Genomic DNA, 9,123 nt, shown 5'->3' with positions numbered 1-9,123 from the left:
TTTCTCGAAAAAATTGAAATAACAGTAAGCCCATGAAAATATGGTTTCAGAGAGGGGAAATAAATTTCCTCGGAAGTGGCAATTATTCGCAGACTGGACTCCCCCGCACACGCTAACTTCTACTTAGACGGTAAATAAGCGAATAGGCAGAGAATAAATTTCTCGAAAAAAATTGAAAGAACAGTAAATTATGGGGTTTTACGTGCCAAAACCACTTTCTGATTATGAGACACACCGTAGTGGAGGACTCCCGAAATTTCGACCACCTGAGGTTCATTAACGTGCTCCTAAATCTAAGTACATTGGTGCTATCGCATTTTGCCCTCATCCAAATGTGGCCGCGGTGCCCAGGATTCGATCCCGCGACCTCGTGCTCAGTAGCCCAACACCATAGCCACTGAACAACGACGGCGGATTGAAAAAGACAGTAAGCCCCTACAGCCCATGAAAATATCGTTACAGAAAGGCAAAATAAATTTACCCGGATGTGCCAATTATTCGCAGAGCGGCCTGCCCCTGCACCCGCTGACTACTATTTAAGCGGTAAACAAGCGAATAGGCAGAGAATAAATTTCTCGAAAAAAGTGAAAAAACATTAGGCCTATAGCCCATGAAAATATCGTATCAGCGAGGCAAAATAAATTTCCTCGGAAGTGCCAATTATTCCCAGAGAGGACTCCCTTCGCACGTGCTGACTCCTATTTAGGCGATAAATAAGCGAACAGGTAGAGAATAAATTTGTCGAAAAAAAGGAAAAAACAGCAAACTTATAGCTCACGAAAATATTGTTTCAGAGATGCCAAATAAATTTACTCGGAAGTGCCAATTATTCGCAGAAAGGACTCCCTCCGCCCGCGCTGACTACTATTTAGGCGGTAAATAAGCCAATAGGCATGAAATAAATCGCTCGAAAAAATTGAAAAAAGCACTAAGCCTATTGCCCATGAAAATATAGGTTCAGAGAGGCCAAATAAATTTACTCGGAAGTGCCAATTATTCGCAGAGAGGACTCCCCACGCACGCGCATACTATTATTTATTCCGCACGCGCTGACTACTATTTAGGCGGTAAATAAGCCAATAGGCAGGGAATAAATTTCTCGAAAAAATTGAAAAGACAATAAGCCTATAGCCCATGAAAATATTGTCACGTGGTGGGGACGTTGAAGAACACAGTAGCAATACTGTGAAAGACAAAACTTTTATTGGGCGAACCTGTGCCTACAAATACAGGCTAGACTTATAACACAACGATAGCGCCGAACACGGTCGGCGATCGTCGAAAATCTGATCAGCGGGTCAAGCGCGTCGGCTTTTATAGAGAAGTCGTCGAATGTTCCAGAGTAACCGCTGGGACCCGCGTGTCTTCCACAAAGTTCTACACTATACGCGTCGCGCATACATGCAATCAGATTACACAAGTTGCGGGGAAAGACAGAGGATGGAACCATCGATAACATTCCACAAATTTCTTTTACATGCAGCGCGTTCTGCGCTGTGCGATAACATTTGTTAGGTGGTGAGAAGTGGTGGCCCGATAAAGATAATGAAGTACACGTGTCAATATCGTTTCAGAGAGGCAAAATAAATTTACTCGGAAGTGCCAATTATTCGCAGAGAGGACTCCCCCCGCACGCGCTGACTACTATTTAGGTGGTAAATAAGCGAATAGGCAGGGAATAAATTTCTCGAAAAGATTGAAAAAAACATAAGCCTATAGCCTATGAAAATATCTCCCCCCGGACTCCCCCCGCACGCGCTGACTACTATTTAGGGGCTCGAGGGGGCTCTCACGTTACAGTCCGAGGGGGCTCAGTCGTGTCCCAGTCGAGGGGGCTCTCACGTTACGTGTGAGAGCCCCCTCGACTGACTTTAACTTTGGCATGCACTGAAGCGGATAAGAAAACGAACAACCGCTACTTAATCGACCATCGCCACAAGCGTTGTGCGGCACCCTCGACTCCTCGCGTTACTGCGCTATATATACCTGCCCGAAAATCTGTAGAACTTCACAAGAGGCCGGTGACGGCCCTTCGTGTTTTCGAGGCCGTTGTGGCCCGGAAAGGCAGGCTTGTGCAAACAAATTCGCGGGAGACCCAATCTTGCACCCCGTAGTTCCGTACACCACACACCAACGCGACGTGCGCACACACTAGCCAATCTTTCTTTTTTGTTTCTGTTGCTCACGCGAGCGGCGCTCCTCTTGTAGCACTCGTACACTGCCTGACACAGGTATGGGAGCCTATATACTAATAATGTATACGCCTTCTGAGTGCTATATTGGCTCACTTTGCTGTAAGAGAGCCACGAAGGCTAAACTGTTTATTCTATTATTAATTTACTTAATTCATTGCATACACACAATACACAATACTGTTCGGACGCATAGCTTTGGCAGCTAGTTTGACTCCAATAACAAAATAGGCATAAGAACAGTGTACTTATTGTACGAGACAACATAAGTACATGTTATGAAAGCATTTTTTGCATGGAAAAAATTCAATAAACAGAAGACTGTCATGACATCAGGGGATACAAACAAAAAGACCCTGTGAGCATTCAGGAAAGTTATTTAATTATTGCACAAATTTTGGTTGGTCTTTACACTGAGTGGGAGTGCGTTCAATATTAGAACACCGTTGAACTGCAGGAGTCCCTGTCCATGTAAATTGTGACATGGTGAATTAATACAGTTGTTACTAGCTGCCCTCGTGTTTCGTGCAGGAAAATTAAATATCGTGATAAGTAGCGGATTATTATGACGTATTATTGTATTAACTACCTGAGGAACTTTTACTTTAAACGCGTCAAGTGTGGCGTCACGGATTTCAAAGTACTTGCTCGTATTTGGACTGTTGTGGCACCGTATCGGCTCTCAAAAATCTCGAAAATATAGCTAGGCCTGAGGAGACACCATCAAAATCCTCATGGTTTGTTGCTTTTACTTGTATGATAATATGAGGTTTTTGGACCTAGTTAGGAACCCTTCTTTGGCAACTTTATATATATATATATATATATATATATATATATATATATATATATATATATATATATATATATATATATATATATATATATATATATATATATATATATATATATTACTCATACTGTCCTTTAATTGGTCATTGCCTCTCCTCGGACCTCTATAATCTTGTATAATCTGTTACCATGAGTTACAAACTTGCCCACAGCCAACACTTCGCTTATCGAAAACTCGTGTTATGAGCCCAGTTTGGCGCATCCATACTGTTAGCGGACCTACACGTACCACTCATAGACGTACCACGCCCATATACATCATCGCTCTTCTGCTGTAAACGCTACAATTTGTTGGGCTCTCCTTATGCTGTTGTGCTGTTTCGGATTCTTTCCGTAAAGGATGGCCAGTGGCTTGTAGCAGATTTCACGAATCACGCTGTCGCAAGTCGTGGCGAGTTTCGCTTGTTGCAAGGGCTTTGTCCCCTGGAACCCGCCACGCGTGATGAAGTCGTTCACCCCCTTCAGGAACGTAATATCTCGTGAGGAACAGCCGATTCTAATTCCCCTGTGCAAAAATGCATCTCAGCTTGAAGGCCATGCCTGACTTAACCTAAATGATGCCTGGCGGGAAGGTGCCGATCACCTTCATTGCGTTTCCTTCGGAGCCTTCCCGACAGGCGTCACTTAGATCAAGTCGGTGACGGTGACGGCAGAAATGTGCTGGAGTGTCCGTATAATTGCTATCGCAATGAAAAGAGAAACCTCGCCCTATGCGGCCGGCAAACGGCCCTATAAGCCAAATGTTCTTCTCTAGACACGCAGCACTATTTTCTTTTTGTATTATAAATGCGCAAATATTGCAATGGAACCTGAGAGGACTCTTCAAAATCTGCAAGATGTTAAAGAACTTCGTAAATTCTGTCCAAACATGCAGTGTGTTCAGAAAACACATCTATAATGAAGGCATACAAATTCTTAAGTTAAAATGCCACTTTACACATACCCCAACGACGCTCTCGCCTCGTCGGTTGGCGTTGTCGATAGAGGTATTGCCTGTGAGGAATTAGTAAATTACTATGCGGTTTTTATTGGCGCAAGGGCCAGGTATGACCAAAGAGCGCCATGACATGCGGCGGTGGTTTCTCAAATTATGAATTGACTAGACAGTGAGTTGCAAATGGTAGATGTACAGTGCCTGTATAACGGCCTAAAACAATGCGCTGCAATTTGCGTAACATATATGTGTATCAAAATAATGACAATGACTACTAATTTGGATTATGATCTTAAAGGTTCTGTCAAGAAGTGATGGCATAATAAATCATGTGCAGTAGCACTGGTGCCTCAACAGGTCCTTGAAGTCAAGGGCAGAGGGGCACGCGCTGTAAAAACATTTTGCACTGAAGCTGTAGTCTGCAAGGCAAGGCCACACTAAAGACAAGCTGGCCAGAGGACTTGCAAGGTGTTCACATCTGCTGAAAACTTTGTTTTAATATCCAAAAGCGGCTCATGATTCAAAAAGAATGTTGCGCGCAGAGGGATGGTGCTCACGATATGCGCGATAAAAGTACTTTTTATGTTGTGCTTCAATTTCAGGACACTGCAAAAGGAATATGGAGAACTTGGATTGTCGAATATGGATTGTCTCTACATCTATCACATGCCGTGGGATCACTGCCAGTAAGACGGTAAGAGTGTGTTCCATAGGTATGGCCTATCGTTAATCTGGAAACAAGCACTTCTTTATGTCTTGTTGCTTTCTTTGTTATCCATTTTCCTATTAATACCAAATGTACTACCTATGCACTACCTTTTTATGGAAAGGTTCTTCACAGGTTTGATCTGTACGCTCTGTATACCTGTTAATTCTTCAATTTGATTTTACAACTGCTGTTCTTTCAAATCTTTGAAGTATTTTCAATCATGCATACTTAAACTATTTTTCGTACTTGTATATATTTTACGGAAATTGTCTTTCACCATTTTTTACTTATGTGTAAAATATCCATCAAAACGGACGTGCGTGCGTGTGCGTGTGCGTGCATGTGCGTGTGTGTGTGTGTGTGTGTGTGTGTGTGTGTGTGTGTGTGTGTGTGTGTGTGTGTGTGTGTGTGTGTGTGTGTGTGTGTGTGTGTGTGTGTGTGTGTGTGTGTGTGTGTGTGTGTGTTGTGTGTGTGTGTGTGTGTGTGTGTGTGTGTGTGTGTGTGTGTGTGTGTGTGTGCGTGCGTGTGTGTGTGTGTGTGTGTGTGTGTGTGTGTGTGTGTGTGTGTGTGTGTGTGTGTGCGCGCGCGCGCGTGTGTGTGTGTGTGAGCTGCTGTTGTCTATGTAAACAAGGGGGGGTGGGAGCTTGTCAAGCTGCTGTTCAGCAGCTTTTTCTTCCATCTCCCCATGTTTCGAACAAACATGAAATAAATCGTATTCGTATTCGTATTCTTGGTTTCATAATATGTAGTTATTTGACAGTTCATCATTCCACTTCCCTTGCCAATTTTACCGCAACTCATGGCGCGGAAAAGGCTTTACGTCTGTGGGAGAGATAGCTATGTTTGTGTCTGTATATTCAAAAATTACTGACGTGGCACTTTCATCCGCAGCTACGTTGCCTTTCATGCCTTTGCCTGGATACCCAGCATAATATCTTGACTTACTTGCCCATGTAAGCTGAGCATAACAAGCCGCACCGTTCAATAAAAACCGTATTCTTCGTTTTCTTAGATATATTAGAGCGCTAACAACGCTCAATGGGTCTATGAACACAATTGCTTTCGTTAGATTCATTAGCTTTATGTGCTTAACTGCCGAGAGGATTGCGTATGCTTCGTCTGTGAACATACTTGTATGCGGTTTTGGTGCACCGGTCACTGAAAAATACGGTCATTAGGACATTCTCTTGAAGTAGTATGCTTGTTTCTTCAGTCAAAACTTCTAAACGTCAAAGGAGTCCAGACAGACGGAGGGTTCCGATAAAGCCTGGCAGCCGATATGTCGCTAATAGTGGTATGACATGGGCGTTCTATATCGGTCTTTACCTTCAGGGATTAAGACCGACGTAAATACGCTCTTTGAAGATGAGGGGATCATTCCTCCGACTCAAGATACAGGCTTTCTGCAGGGATAGTCCTGAAGGTGTCTGTAGCAAGTTGGGTACCGTGATGGTGAATGGGATCTAACATCTTTCAATCACTAGGTCTTGCAGAGTTACAAACTATGGCTCCGTAGTATAAGGCTTTTGCATAAGCAAAAAGGCATCTCCTGTCGCTTCGTCATGGTGTGCGTGAGCGAAGCTTCAACAAGTTTATTGTCTAGAGGCATTTCGCTTTAACACACTTCGGATGGGAAATAAATGTCAGTTTACTGCCTAAGACACTATCTAAGAATTTAAGTTCGGAGCTCACAGATAGTCGTTCTTCATTGAGCTTTATCGCAGGGTGCGGCAGTACACCTCTTTTGTTTAAGAAGAGCACGCATGTGTGTGTTTTTTTTTGCGAGTTTAGTCTCAACCAATTCTCGTCCGCCCCCTTAAACATTTTCTTGAGGCAAATTTGCACCTGGTCGCTCGCAGATAGCAAGATTACAAGATTTATATCCGATCTACACATCATTCACATACACAGAATACAACATTGTGCGTGGTATAACATTATGGAGGGAGTTCATTTTTACAACAGAGTGCAGCTCAGCACACCTTCTCATAGTACACCAGTCTCTTGGATAAATGAACGAGATAAGGCGTTACCGATACGAACAGGAAATGCGCGGTTTCAGAGGAACTTTGAATCACGTTGAGCAAGTTGCCTCGGACGCCCATTCCAACCAGATAACGAAAGAATTCAAAAGGCCAAGTTGTGTCGTATGCTTTCTCCGTGTCTGAAAACACTGACATGAAAAGCTGTTTATGCACAAAGGCATCACGGATATTTACCTCGATGCGGACAAGGTGGTCTGTGTTGGATCTACGTTCCCTGAAATCGCACTGTAAGGGATCTAGTGATGTGTTACTTTCAAGAAAATGGATCAGGTGTCGGTTAGTCATTTTCTCAAAGAGTATGCGTAGGCAACTTGTTAGGGCTGTAAGCTTATAACTGCCAGCTGAAGACGGGTCCTTGCCTTCTTTGGGAATATAAATTATTATTGCATCCTTACGGGCAGCCGTGACATACCCACCACAATATATGAAGTTAAAAAGTGGCAGACGTATTTTGTGGTTTTCAGCGTGTAAGCGCTTGACCTTGTCGTAAGCTGTTCTATCTCTTCCTGGCGCTGGCTTATTGCAACAACTCAGTGAAGCCTGAAACTCCGCCATGGTTAATTGACTGTTCTATATTTCATTTATTGTTATTTCACTATGCAGTGACAATTGCTCTGCTTAGCGCTGGTACTATACGAATGCATCTGTGTAATTGGCTGAACTGGAAATGTACTCGAAGTGGGCACGCAGAAAATCAGCCTGATATTCAAGAGTGCTTCTCTGAGTGTTTATTAATGGTAGAGGATGGGTTTGCCACCCGTTTATTTCGTTAGCTCGGTCCCAGGCTTTCCTTTCGTCGTTGTAAGAGTTTATGCCTGATGTGTATTTTTACCAGCCTTCCCTTTTGTCACGGTGGTGCGTTATTCTACCCTCACTCTTTCTTTTCTAATAGTTTATGAGATTTACCGCCGTTGAAGAGTCAAGAAGGTGGCCCCAAGCCTTATTTTTCTTTCTTCGTGCATCGCTACAGTCCTCGTTCCAGCAGAGAACAAGTCGCTTTGAATGCTTTCCTTGTATTTCTGGGATGCATATCGACGCTACATTCGCAATAGATGCTGTGAAATATGCCACTGCGTCGTTGATGTTTAGTGTACAGCTGTCATCCCATGAGCTTTCTGTATTGCTTCCAATTGGCAGAGTCAAATTTGCACTGAGGCATATGGGGAGAGTTTTCATAACTTTTGGTTAATGTTGAAGCGATCGGAAAGTGGTCAGTCCCGTAAGTGTTTTTGATGACGTTCCACTCCAAGTATGGCATAAGTGTACTTGATGCAATGCTTAAATTTACAGATGAGTACGTCTTGTGTGCGGTGCTGTAGGGTGCGGGCTCCTTTTTATTTAGCAAGCACGCACCTGTGGCGAAAATAATGTTTTCGATTATTCGCCCTCTAGCGTCACAGCGAGAGTCATCCCACAGGTTGCTTTGGGCATTCAGATATTCAACAACAATATATGATTGGAGAAGTTCAGCAATTACGCTTAGAAAATCTGATCTAGAATGTTGAAAATTCAGAAGGACGTATAGGGAACTTACAGTGACCAAATTCTTACAGAGCACCTCTCGGACTGCGACGGCTAAGCCGCACATGGTTAAACTCGGGAGGGTCCAACCCTCGTGTGCTTCCTGATCGGCCACTACTTCGCTTCCATCTCTACGACCCTCTACCTTTCTCACTTCTACCCTCTCTCTCTTTGAACCCCATCCCCTCCACCCTGCTGACGCTGAGCCGTGCTCCCGCATGGGTTGCGGAAATTAGCGCTAGCCTTTTCTCCTTCTCCACAGAACCACTTCTCTCTCAACACACCAAACGTCTGCCGCACCAGACGCCCCTGCGTTGGCCTGTCAGCAATCACAACTCCGAATATCCCTTGAGGGAGTTGCTGTCGAGCAGGGATGTTTGGCGAGCTAGTTAATCCTATGTACATGCCCCCTTGCTATCAACTTTCCAAAACACTATGTTAGAGCCTAAGCGATGAACTTCCCTAGCCATACAAAACTGTAGTAGATCTAAATGCACATAACATCCTGTGGGGAGACCGTCGATGCGATGCGAGAGGTCGCATAATCGAAAACATTCCCTTTTGCTCAGGTGCATGTATAGTGAATAAGAAAGAGTCAACGCACAAAAGCATTGCGCTTAACACTTACCCTGCATAAACTTAAGCATAATGTCAAGTACATTAATCCCGTACCTGGAGTGGTCCGCTCTCAAGAGCCCCTTACGGAGCGACCACTTCCAAATTATGTTAAACTAAAACAAAACAAGATGGATACACGCCACATTTTCCTTCTTGGTACGTCCAATCCGCCAATTGGGAACTGTTCCGAGAGCTGACACATTTAGGCTGGAATGACATTGCTGCTTTTATATTGAGGACGCTTTGGCAGCT

The sequence above is a fragment of the Dermacentor variabilis genome, chromosome 11 (assembly GCF_050947875.1).
Source record: "Dermacentor variabilis isolate Ectoservices chromosome 11, ASM5094787v1, whole genome shotgun sequence".
Classification (NCBI taxonomy): Eukaryota; Metazoa; Arthropoda; class Arachnida; order Ixodida; family Ixodidae; genus Dermacentor; species Dermacentor variabilis.
Note: the sequence above shows the minus strand (reverse complement) of the source record.